The sequence below is a fragment of the Cydia fagiglandana genome, chromosome 26 (assembly GCF_963556715.1).
Source record: "Cydia fagiglandana chromosome 26, ilCydFagi1.1, whole genome shotgun sequence".
Taxonomy (NCBI): domain Eukaryota; kingdom Metazoa; phylum Arthropoda; class Insecta; order Lepidoptera; family Tortricidae; genus Cydia; species Cydia fagiglandana.
This window is the reverse complement of record NC_085957.1, coordinates 8,937,141-8,949,354: the sequence shown is the minus strand read 5'-3', so window position 1 is coordinate 8,949,354 and position 12,214 is coordinate 8,937,141. Positions and strand designations below refer to the sequence as shown.

The 12,214-nt window shown below is 38.1% G+C and overlaps 1 protein-coding gene across 2 annotated transcripts in view; it reads right to left on the bottom strand.

Moving 5' to 3' along the window:
• LOC134677434 (cyclin G) overlaps positions 1-11,580 on the bottom strand; it is a 45,659-nt gene extending 34,079 nt beyond the window's left edge. Inside the window, exons 1-2 of one of the 2 annotated variants that reach the window (XM_063535903.1) lie at positions 11,341-11,580; positions 11,097-11,186 (exon numbers count right to left, since the gene is read on the bottom strand). The gene's annotated coding sequence lies outside the window, so the exon portion shown is untranslated. Of the gene's footprint in view, positions 1-10,844; positions 10,976-11,096; positions 11,187-11,340 lie in introns of those variants that run through there. The other variant, XM_063535902.1, reaches the window with a different exon arrangement.
• Between the last annotated feature and the right edge of the window lie 634 nt (positions 11,581-12,214).

The window sequence follows — 12,214 nt, the reverse complement described above, 5'->3', positions numbered from 1 at the left end:
CCATACAAAATTATAGCCAAACGAGTGAGAATCTTCTTGTATTTTCAATTAGGTTGAATTTCATTTGTTCGAAATTATTACGAGACAAATGAAAGCTACCTACTTTGTTTTAAATTAAGATTGACATTCCATCGAAACTGAGTGTACATCCTAATGCACATTGGGCGACACGAGGATAAACTGTAGAAGCTTCATGAATGTTCAATGTGATTATAAAACAAAAATCTGGGCAAACGTCCATGGCTTTGACTCTCTATTACGAACTGTTACGTTATTCTGTTGTAAATACTTCGCGTATTTGAAAAGATCGCAAGTGTAATAATAATGGATGTTCTTGTGACTTTTCGTTGGAGAATTAGGCAGGTGTTGTTAAATTTTCAAGTCCGTTTTCAAACATTTGCGCCAACTATTACGTATTTTCGTGTATATTGAAGATGCGTTGTATAAACAAGATATGTTTGCATATAACCACTAGCCAGTTTACTTTAGCTTATCTCTTACATTTGAGAACAATCACAACTTTATATTAATGCAAAGTTATTTAATATTCCTTATTGCACAAAAGAACATTACATAAAGAGTTTAAAAAAGATATCATATCACCGTAAAGAAGCGATATCTTTCCGACAACCTCTGGGACCTTTGAGTTAGAGCGCGAAAATAATATACTGAAGACAAAATATTTCTTATTGCACAAAAGAACATTATTACATAAAGAGTTTAAATAAGAGTTTTAAAGATATCATATCACTGTAAATAAACGATATCTTTCCGACAACCTTTGGGACCTTTGAGTTAGACGGCGAAAATAATATAATGAAGACAAAGAAATCTTCCCTTTTTGTACGGTCAAGGATTTTGATTTCTGTCAATTCTGTCCCACTTAGTTCGTGTTCGTACCTTGTCACATCACAGTGACAATAATATCGTCGGGTGACAAGCAAAAGTCACTAAGTACTATCAAAAAATTAAAGTAACAATGCACTTTATTACACTTGTAACATGGTTTATTGTCCAATAATTTCAATGGTGTTAGTTAGTGACTTTTGCTGTCACCCGACGATATGATAATATTGATATCCGACGTCACTAATATAGCAAGTGACGGTGCTAATTTGCGTAACTCGTCAAAATTAACATGTTTTCCATATTCGAATGTTTTTGCAACGTTCAGCTTCGTTTGTTTTTATTGAAATTTGGCCGTTTATTGAGTACACGTTAAGTGATACAAGGTCAAACGATGTTTCTGGCTTGATATAGTGAGATTAATATAAAAGTATGTGACATGTCGTATTTATTCTGGCAATTCCTAAGCAATTATATCGTTTATTTTTATAATAAAAAGTTAATTCAATCATGGTACAATCTTAAAAAAAGTCGTTTTCAAAAGCTTTCGGCGACTATCGATGTATTCTTTGGAAACCTGATATTTTAGTAATCAGCATAGTACAACCTACATATTCACGACTCAAGGTAAAGAAAAACATATTAAAATGACCCTGTACACATATACAGACTCGTGAATCAATGCATGCAACGCGCAGCCAGATGCGTACGTGCCGCAAGATGCGCCTCCACAGAAGGCCGGCTCGTCCACTGTTTACTAACAAATACAAACTTTATTGCACAGGACATAAAGGTCAAGCGATAGTTGAGTGTTAAGCTGGCCATACACACTGGCGTATGCCTGCGCAGTTTTGCCAACTACACAGGTAAATCGTAGCGTATGTGGCAGTCAACTGTGCAGTTTTCTAACCAGCTTCTACTGTGCAGGGCTATAACCGCGAAAATCGAAGTTCGCAAATTGCGGGGATTTTTCTCTATCACTCTAATTACGCCTTCGTTGGAGTAAAAGAGAAAGATCCCCGCAATTTGCGAATTTCGGTTTTTGCGGTAGCCGCCCTGTTGATACAGGCAAAACTGCGCAGGCGTGTATGCCAGCTTTACAGTGTGTACAAGCGCGGACGCAGCGGGGCCGTGAATTAGGTCGCTTGCGAAACTGGGGTCACGGCAGGCCTCCATTGTTTTTTGGCGACGATTAATGTCCCGTTCGGAGGACCATTTTTGGCTTTTATCAAAATTGTAAAGTTAGCACTAGGATTCGACGCAAAAGATACTCATTATAACATCAAAAACTGTCTTTTAGATTCAGATTTTAAGATAGTTCTAGGATAGTTATTTATCTGTTTTCATTCCACTGGCCAAGCGTTATTTGTCAATTATTCGTGTGACGCTGTGTCAGACGTAAACGGATCTGATAAGATTGTGATTATTCACTCAATGATCATTCATTACGTAACCGTATTGATTATGGCTGAATCAATAACTTTTTCAGGAAATTTCCGCGAATTTATCGTGTAGGACGAATGACTGATAAAGAAATGACGTTTTCAGATCAAAGATTAGGTATAAACTTTATGTATAGGCACTTTCTACGTTTTTGCATTCTGTTTGTTTCGGCAAACATCCTTGACATCGTGGGCTCTTTACAGCGCAAATATAGCTGATGCTAAAGGCCTGTGCACACCGGCTGCGTGTGCGTGACGTGCACGTGCGTCGTTGTAGTATACAGATCCTTATGAAAGATGGCACACCGCTTGCGTGACGTGTGCGTGTGCAGCTCCAACATTTTAGCGCACGCACACGCGCACGTCACGCACACGCAAGCCGGTGTGGCTCGGCCTTTAAACTTTACTCAATTTAAATAAGATTCCCTATATTTTAGTATTTTCACGAAAGGCATTACAGCAAAGTAAAGCTTTTGATAAAGTTATAAGACGACGATATTTGGCGTGATGATATCCGACAAAGTAGACTTTTTGTGAGAAGCCCCATGAGGATGTTCCGACCCTAAAACACTTAAGTCCCCTGAGGCACTTTTTAGGGTTCCGTACCCAAAGGGTAAAACGGGACCCTATTACTAAGACTTCGCTGTCCGTCCGTCCGTCCGTCCGTCCGTCTGTCACCAGGCTGTATCTCACGAACCGTGATAGCTAGACAGTTGAAATTTTCACAGATGTATTTCTGTTGCCGCTATAACAACAAATACTAAAAACAGAATAAAATAAATATTTAAACGGTGCTCCCATACAACAAACGTGATTTTTGACCAAAGTTAAGCAACGTCGGGAGTGGTCAGTACTTGGATGGGTGACCGTTTTTTTTTCGTTTTTTTTTGCATTATGGTACGGAACCCTTCGTGCGTTTGCCCATTTGCGTTTGCACTTGCCCGGTTTTTTTTACTACGGCTACATAGTAACTATGTTACACATGTATTAGCAGCAACACTTAACCATTGTTAGATCTTATATCGTTGCAATAAAGTTCATATTGTCAGTAAAAGTGGATGTAACACGTGTTTACGCACGAAAATCCAGCACGCATGCCTAACGTGATGATAGTATCATTATTATACGTAACTCACCTATATCTATCTATACTATACATACATTTACGTTATAATATACATTTAGCCGTATAACGTCGCATATTATACTATCATATCTTATACCTTAACTAAAAGAAAATATTTTGAACGCGAGCTAGATTATATTGCGATATAAAAGTGGTTTTGTTTTTGTATGTTATCTCTCACCTTGAATGTTTTTGCGGGCAAAAAGTAGAAGGAAACATGTTGAGGCCCGATAGGTTTGAGATATCAATCGGATGATTATTATGTACCTACATTATATAACGTTGTCTTTCAATTGAACTTATGAAACTAATGTTCTATTTTATTTTAGCTATTAAGTTTCTGTCCGCGAGTTCGTTTGCATGCTATTGCTATCTCCATACCAAATTTCATCTAAATCGGTTTAAGCGTGAAGAGGTAACAGACAGGGTTAACTTTCACATTATGATATTACTAGAGATTTGTGACGTCCCACGGGTTAAAGGTACCTTATAGCGGTTGCCTTACGCTATTATTAACGCCGTCCCAATATTATTGCGGCGCTATGCGACGTAAGCGCCGGCCGCCATAAGGTACCTTTTTCTGTGGAACATCGCATTTATGCACTGTTTACTTACTACCAAAATAACCTAATAATGAAAACCGAAGGTAACCAACTAGTAATATGAACTTGTTTACAGAGTTGTAGGCGCGGTACATTTGCGTGCTATCCTCGGACACGTGACGTAGTATGTTATGTACGCAGATGGCGCTGTAGGTAGGTATTCAATTCATTATGTTAATAAGTTCGCATAACCTCTAACTTTACCTCGTTTTTGAGTCTGGGACATCCTCCATACATGTATTGTATTTCTTTTGATTTTAAATACAGTAAAATTTAATAAAATTGCCTGACCTAACTATAGTTACAATTTAAAACTCTCGGCACATTTCCATCGAAAAGCAAAGACCCGTATCAAGACTCGACAAAAACGCACTCAAATTGGTCCATCAGTTTGAGAGCTACATCGCTCTAGGCATCTAAGAGCCTATCGGAAAACACGAAAATCGATATTTCGTTATTTGCATCTCTATCGTTCGAATAGGCAAGAATGATAAACTTTCGATTTTCGGGTTTCGCGGTAGGCCCTTCGAGTGATTCATAAATTGGCCGGAAGCGGTCAAGCCAGTCTGCAGGAAAGCAGATGCGCAATGGAAAGGTTTCGTAAATCGATGCCTGCCAACGGGTTTGGGGCTGCAAAATGCAAATTTACTCACGCAAAGGAATAAATAACGAAAAATTTACTAAACAGTTTACTTAACCTCTAGCCGCCCAGAGACCTATAAAAAGGTCTCCAGTTCCATTCTAATTTGAACTTTGTGTTGACAAAATAAAATTTCAGTTTGCTTGGCAAGGTTTGACGTATGGGCGGCTAGAGGATAGAATTTAAGAGGCCCACAGATTACCAGTTCGCCGGACGTTATCAGCCTGTCAGTTGTTCGGAGCTGACAAATTTTGCTTTTAACTGACAGGTCGAGGGCCCTTTTAGGCGAAGATTTCAGTCAGCAACTCAGCAGCAAAACCGGAAAAGGAGTCGAATATTACCATCCAGACATCGATTTATTTATGTAAATAAATGTTCATGTAAAATTGCATTTCATTTCAGCATGTCGATTTAAAAAGAGAGTGGGACTTCGATTGTATGGAGGCGGCTATGTCCGTGCGACTTTTAAACCATTTATGACATCATTTAACAGCGAACGCAGATAACAAGCAAAAAACAATGAGTTCGCGAAACATACACCGTCTGATAAAACATTACTGCCTTCACACGTAGATATAGATTTCTAGACTAGACAATGGTCGTGAGAACTAGTCAGAGATAAGGAAATGGCAGAGACTGTCAAGTCGCATGTTTTGTCGTTTTTTATGGGCCCTGAAAGAGCCACAGTGGTACGTCCAAAGAGCTGAGGCTGTAATGCTAAAAACTGAAATCGAAATGTATTTATCTGCCTCTCAATCGAAATGTATTTATCTGCCTCTCTATGCAAGGGCGATACAAACAGATAAAAAAAATTCGATTTTCATTTTTCGCGATAGACCTACTGCTCCTTGCGCTGGCCCAGCGCTATGCCCTTAAAATACAATAATCCGCAGCTATGCGAATGCGACTCTACAACGATGACGAGAAACGCTTGTCCCGAGACTTCCAGGTTTCGCGTCAAATGTAAACCTGTAATATCTGTTTGGCTGTTTCTAACATCCATAGTTAGAAAGAGACACATAATTGACCGTAGTTTTGTAGAAAGCGACCAACGTTTTATTTTTGTCAAAGTGACTTACACTCTAACTCAGTTGCTTTGGTCGCTTTCTGCATTGTCAAAAAAATTGAGTTGGTCGTTTTCTGCATAACTATGGTCAATTACAGGTTACAGGCCTTTTATACAACCCAGTCTTTATAATTGAATTGTTTCTGACGCCCGCTAACTCTGAATACATTTAGAAAGCAATCTAAAATGAACTTTAACTCGCGTAAATAAGTCTTCTTTTGATTCGTTTCGTGTCGATTCGTTTCATTTTTAAAGGGGGAACTAAAACAGCCTTATTCTTTGTAGGTAAGGTTTACAATCGTAAAGCAATGTTGCAGTAAAAGAAATAGTGCTTTATTTTTTACGCGTTTAGGTGCAGATTTCATTGTGGTGCATGCAACAGCTGTGTGTTGTGCACGGTCGAAGGGTGTTGACCTTGGTGTATCCCTAACCTCTGTGTAAGGCCGGTTGCTCATTACCTATGTTTAAAATGCAGGTGCTATGGCGATAGACATGACAATGTGAGCTGTAAGCGTCATGCATTTATATTTATCCAAGTGATGCATCTTGTTAGGCATTGACGTAGGTATAATATCTAAGCACGGGCCATACGGGCACCAAAAATGGTACTAGTTCAGCGGTGTCACTCACGAATTCGAGCCAATCGTGCAGTCTAACGCAACTAGTTACGAGCAATCGCGTGCGTGATGCAAACTCATCAACCAATCGCGTCGTAGCGGTGTCACACCGCTGTCCTGGCCCCATTCTTATTGCCCGTAAGACAAGTAAGAAATTTTTAAACAACACGACATTCTGAAACGACTTGTAAACTGATATGACAGCGATATAAAAACCAGTAAGTAGCCCCTGAAATACTATACCCTCGTTAAGTCCCCATGTACAGTCAACAACAGAGCTATGAATACAGGCAAAGTGCCAAAAATATGTATACACGACCTTAATGTACAGGCAATAAAGTACTGTACATACATATTTTTGACACTTTGCCTGTATTCATAGTTCTGTTGTTGACTATACAAGTATAAATTAAATTCGAGTTTTGCACTCATATGTCATATAGAAATAAAAGAAAGTTCCAAATTCAAAAGCGCCAAAATTGCCCTGGGTCTTACGAGGATACCCTGAGGCCTAAACTAATTTCCGAATACGGAAACAGCGTACTTATGTTAGTCTCGTAACTGCGTAATAAGTCCCCGGCCACCTGGATAAACACGCATTGTCGCGAGTTTTCGGATGGACCGCGTCGTCTTAAACAATGCTGTTTTCAGAAGGCTTCCAGGTTATGAGCGGGGTTTGAATATCGATTAGGTTCTAGTTCATAGATAATGCGGTGTAAAAGGAGTGTTTCGTGTTAATACCTGATAGCACAAAACAGATAGGTACAGAAATCAATCTACATACAAAGCGCGCTCGAGCAACGCACACATAGACACTGCTCACGGACACGATATTTCGGACCGGTTGGGACCACTGCGAGCGCGAGTGCCATCCGCTTGAGACACGCGTCTGTGAACTTTTTTGTGCAATAATGGAAAAACAAAACAAAAAGTTATTATAACTGTACAGTGGACGGTTGTTTAAATTCAACATTAACCTGTGAAGTGTCGTTTTTTAAGCTACCAGTGGTTTCAGAGAGAATGAGAATGCGAATTTATTACATTGTACATGAGAATGCGTATTTATTACACTTTAAAATATAATAATCGTGAATTTCGCCTATCTCGAAATCATCGCAAGATATTTTCTGTGGCAAATTTGTAATATAACAATGACATTAAAATTAAAATACCTATTTGAGTTATTAATGTTATTATTAATTTATATTTCCTTTCTTCCCGTTTCATCCTCAACAATAAATCAAACAACTAGATACGAGATACGATACGATAGACACGAGTACCACTACCACGATAGTTTTTTGTGCATAAGTCATAGTTCGCAACAATCGCAACCCTAGAGCGACCGCCGAGCGTAGGTATGAAAAGTAAAGTACATACATGTGATTGACTTCTGTTCCTATCTGTTTTGTGCTGATAGCCTGATAGGATGTATTGTATGTCTGCAAGACAGACTATAAACAGGAAAGTTTACAAAGGTTCACTTTAACTAAATAGGTACCTATAGCGAATCTATTCGTTATAAAAGCTTTAAAGACTTAAATGTACAGTCGCCTTATATATATCGGAGCGGCCAAGATGCTCACAAATATCTGAAGACGGCTCTTATGTCAAGGAGTGCATGTTCAGATATTTTTGAGTAGGTACCTCGGTCGCTTCGATATATCTGATGGCGACTGTTTCATATTGGCATGAATCACTAATGAGATCAGTTTCATAAACGAATCATACGTTTAAAATGGTGTTACCCTTTAATGACAATACGAATTAACCTATATTCCCACAAATAAGTTACCAAAACGGTAAGAGTTTTTTTACATGTGCAAAAAAATGTATACAATGAGCACTCCATGTTTATTTCAGAAAAACGTTCTTTGCAAATGGTGTAATATTGTACAGTCAGGATCAGAAGCATTTTGGGGTATCGTCTTGGGTCGTCCCATTCATTTTTCGTCAAGTTCTTAAATTAGTCCTATTCTGCTTTCGTCACTCATTCTACATTCGTCACAATCGTCGGTGGCTTTCAATGTAGAATGAGTGACGAAAGCAGAATAGGACTAATTTAAGAACTTGACGAAAAACGAATGGGACGACCCAAGACGATACCCATTTTGGCAACCTAAGTGACCATATACAGGTATAGGTAGGTATATAAAAGTGGTAACACACTATCGCACCAATACCTCTTTCTCGCTCTTTCAATGTATTTTACCATTTTAACCAACTGTCCCTACACAAAACTGGGTCAGATAAAGTACTTTACAAAACATTAGCCACATGTTCTTGTTCAAACATAAAATGATTTGAAATTAACGATTATCACACACGGGCACTGCCTTTCGGTTCTGAGCTGTGTTATCACCGTCCCAAATGCTTATCAGCATTCTAGTTGGATTATTGAAGGCTGTTCAAATAGAAGCCCTTTTATGCTCAATTGTACTTGTATTTCGTCGGGTGACAAGCAAAAGTCACTAAGCACTATCAAAAAATTAAAGTAACAATTCACTTTATTACACTTGTAACACGGTTTATTGTCCAATAATTTCAATGGTGTTAGTTAGTGACTTTTGCTTGTCACCCGACAATTTATTGATTTATGTTTGCCATATTAAATGAGGCACTAGCAGAGTAGCAGATAGCTAAGCTAATGTGTTCTTCATTAGAACTATCTATGATATGATAGTAGGTAATACTACACTACTACGGGCCCCCCCACATCTGGCGTCTTTCGAGCGTCGGCGTCTGTCGGCGTCGGTCCAGCGCTATGGAAAATGACGTCGCTGCGCAGTTGCGTCGACGTTGCGTCGACGTCGGCCATAGAATTGTAGACGCCGACGCTCGAAAGACGCCAGATGTGGGGGGCCCTACATCATTAAAGGACTGTCTCATTTCAATCATAGACAGAGAGAATCATACTATCTTTGTCTTACACTAGCACCCAAAAGAAAAGGTAAGGTAAAGTTTAATTCAATTTTTTTTTATTATGTATTCGCTGGTTGCCCTCAAAACTAGCGCCATGACTAAGTATCTTAGAGATGAGATAAGTATGTGCGCGCGCCACATCGAAAAAGAAAAAAAAAAACAGGCCTGTTAATAAATTAGGTGCCTAGTGGCCTATCCTCGTAAGGCTCACCATACAAACTTTCCTGTTTTTAATTTGAATCTTATTGTATAGTAAATAGGGATAAATTTCGTTTGAGAAAGCAATGAAGCCAATGAAATTCTACTTTATTTGGCTTATAATATAAAAGGTTCAATTCAGATTGAAAACGAGTGAAAACAATAAAGACAATTGCGATACTGTTCTCATAATTGTAATGAACGTAAAATGAATTAAACGGCAATGTCTATGGAATTATGTCTCAGCCAAACTTCCTTCAAGAGAGTATGGTTTCTTCTTTTTTTAAATTATGTTGGAAGCGGCCAACAACCGCATGGTCAGTATTAGTTCTTTTTTAACCTGAAAATTCGCAAGTGCAAGTTTTGGAAACCGTTAGAAATGTTGGCGCCTCATTGTACTAAAATAAATTATTGAAAGTGAAAACATTCATATTAAATTTGATGAAAATACATCATCCAACGGGCGCTAGAAAGAAGCATGCTCAATATAAGAAAAATAGAAAAAATAAGACACTCAAAAATAAGAGAAAAAACAGGAGCAACAGATGCCTTGAGCTATGCAAAAAGACTAAAGTGGAAGTGGGCAGGCCATACAGCAAGACTTACAGATAAGAGATGGACATTAATAGTCACCAAATGGAGAGGTCCACTTGGCAAAAGAGGCCGGGGCAGACCACAAATGCGTTGGGATGAAGACCTAAAAAGAACAGCCGGCACAGACTGGATGGCGACAGCACAGGACAGGGACAAATGGGCAGCATTGGAGGAGGCCTTTACCCACTAGGGATTCATTAGTAAAACACATATTATATAAGTCTTAGTTTTATTTTAAATTTTTTATGTAAACTTTTTACAATGAATAAAGGGCTTTTTTATTTTATTTTATTTTTATACATCATCCAAAGTTGGATTATTCATATTACACCTATGACTAATAGGTACCTACAGATGATAAAACATTGGGCAAATTCCTAAGACAAGTTTGAACAAGTTCTTTAAAAACCTAGATATTTTTAGAATTTTGTTCAAAATATTTCTACGTTTATATAAGAAAAATCATATCTATTAATATAGCCTCATAGAAAATTCTCGAAATCATCAGATTTGTGAACAAGTTGTTACTAGGCGCGACTTTCTACCTACGTCGAAGGCGATTTGAAGTCAAACAGATTTCACCTACGTAAAAGGGGCTCTGAGTGACGATTATGCAAATTTATCCAAGCAAACACTGAATTATTGACGAAGACGACACTGGTTGACCCAAAAAACGAGTCCTTACGGTTCTAAGACCCCATTTAGGTTAGGTTCCGAACAAAGACAATTTTCAAACATAACACAATGAAAATGATAGAAATAATTATGAGAAATGACAATTTAAGACTTACCCGGATGCCTCCGTGATAATTTTTCGCGTTAAAAACACCCTATGAGCGGATAATTTTTCTTTTTCCACTTCGGATGAATAAGACTGAACGCTTGACAGATGACTGGCCGTCCAAAAAAAGATGGAGGATGGTTAGACAAATTACGTCACTCGGCGGGAAATACAAAAAATGTCATTTCACATACTTTTAATTAAAATAAAGTAAATTATAATTCATAAATACGTTTAAAATAGGCCTAAATTACGAACTCACCTCATGAACTGAAGATTTATGTGGATAAGTCACGATTTCGTGAGTTTTGCTAATACATCTAGATGGCTGGTATCAATCCGATTCCGTGCGCTGTTGCCAAATGGTTATTGCATCAGAAATTTGAGAACGTTCAGATTTACACATTTCAAGACACTTGATCATAACTTATTGTTAATTCCACAGAAATAATGTTAAAGTATTTGGCCAACAAGAAAAAACATCAAAATATCAACGTAAGTATTACTTTTCGTTGTCCCAAAACTAGAATGGCGGAACGGCAACGTCGCTCAGCTTGAAGCACTTTGAATTTATTTGAACAAAGAAAACCCGTCTTTTATGTTTAAAAAACACTATTATTTCATAAATAACTCAAGTTTACTAGTTTAAAAACTACAAACGTACAAAATGATGTCAAAAAAGAACTACTTTTTTTTTATAAGATAGTAATCGCTAGAAAGTGTAAAAATAACTGATTAAACGAAGCGAGCTTGTTTTCGTTTGGGTAGGAGTAAACAAACAAAGACGCTGTGTTGCCAGAGTCCATTCGAAAAAGCTACTAAAACTACTACAATTAATTACATGGTAAAAAAGGTATTACACTTAGAACACCTATAGCCCCCTCCAGACTATGCGCGTGAATCGCGAGCGAAGCCGCGAACGCAAGTGTGGGTGGCGTCGAAAATCGACGCCACACTCGCGTTCGCGGCTTCGCGCCGCGATTCGCGCACGAGTGTGGAGGAGGCTTATGGTGTTTCTAATTTATAGCTGGTCAAGCAAATCTTGTCAGTACAAAAAGGCGCGAAATGAATTTTCTATGAGACGATATCCCTTTGCGCCTACATTTTTCAAATTTGCCGCCTTTTTCTACTGACAAGATCTGCTTGACCAACTTTATTTGTTTGTTTCTCCCTGTTTGTGTTTCTAATTGATTTATTGAAATTGTATTATATTTATAGCTAATAAAACATCAATATAATTTGTCAAAGGATTTTAATTATAGACAGAGAGAATCATACTATCTTTGTCTTACACTAGTACTAGCATCCAAAAGAAAAGGACGAGTATAGTTTTCCTGGTTCTCACTGACTGACAAATTGGTTTGACGAACTATAAATATT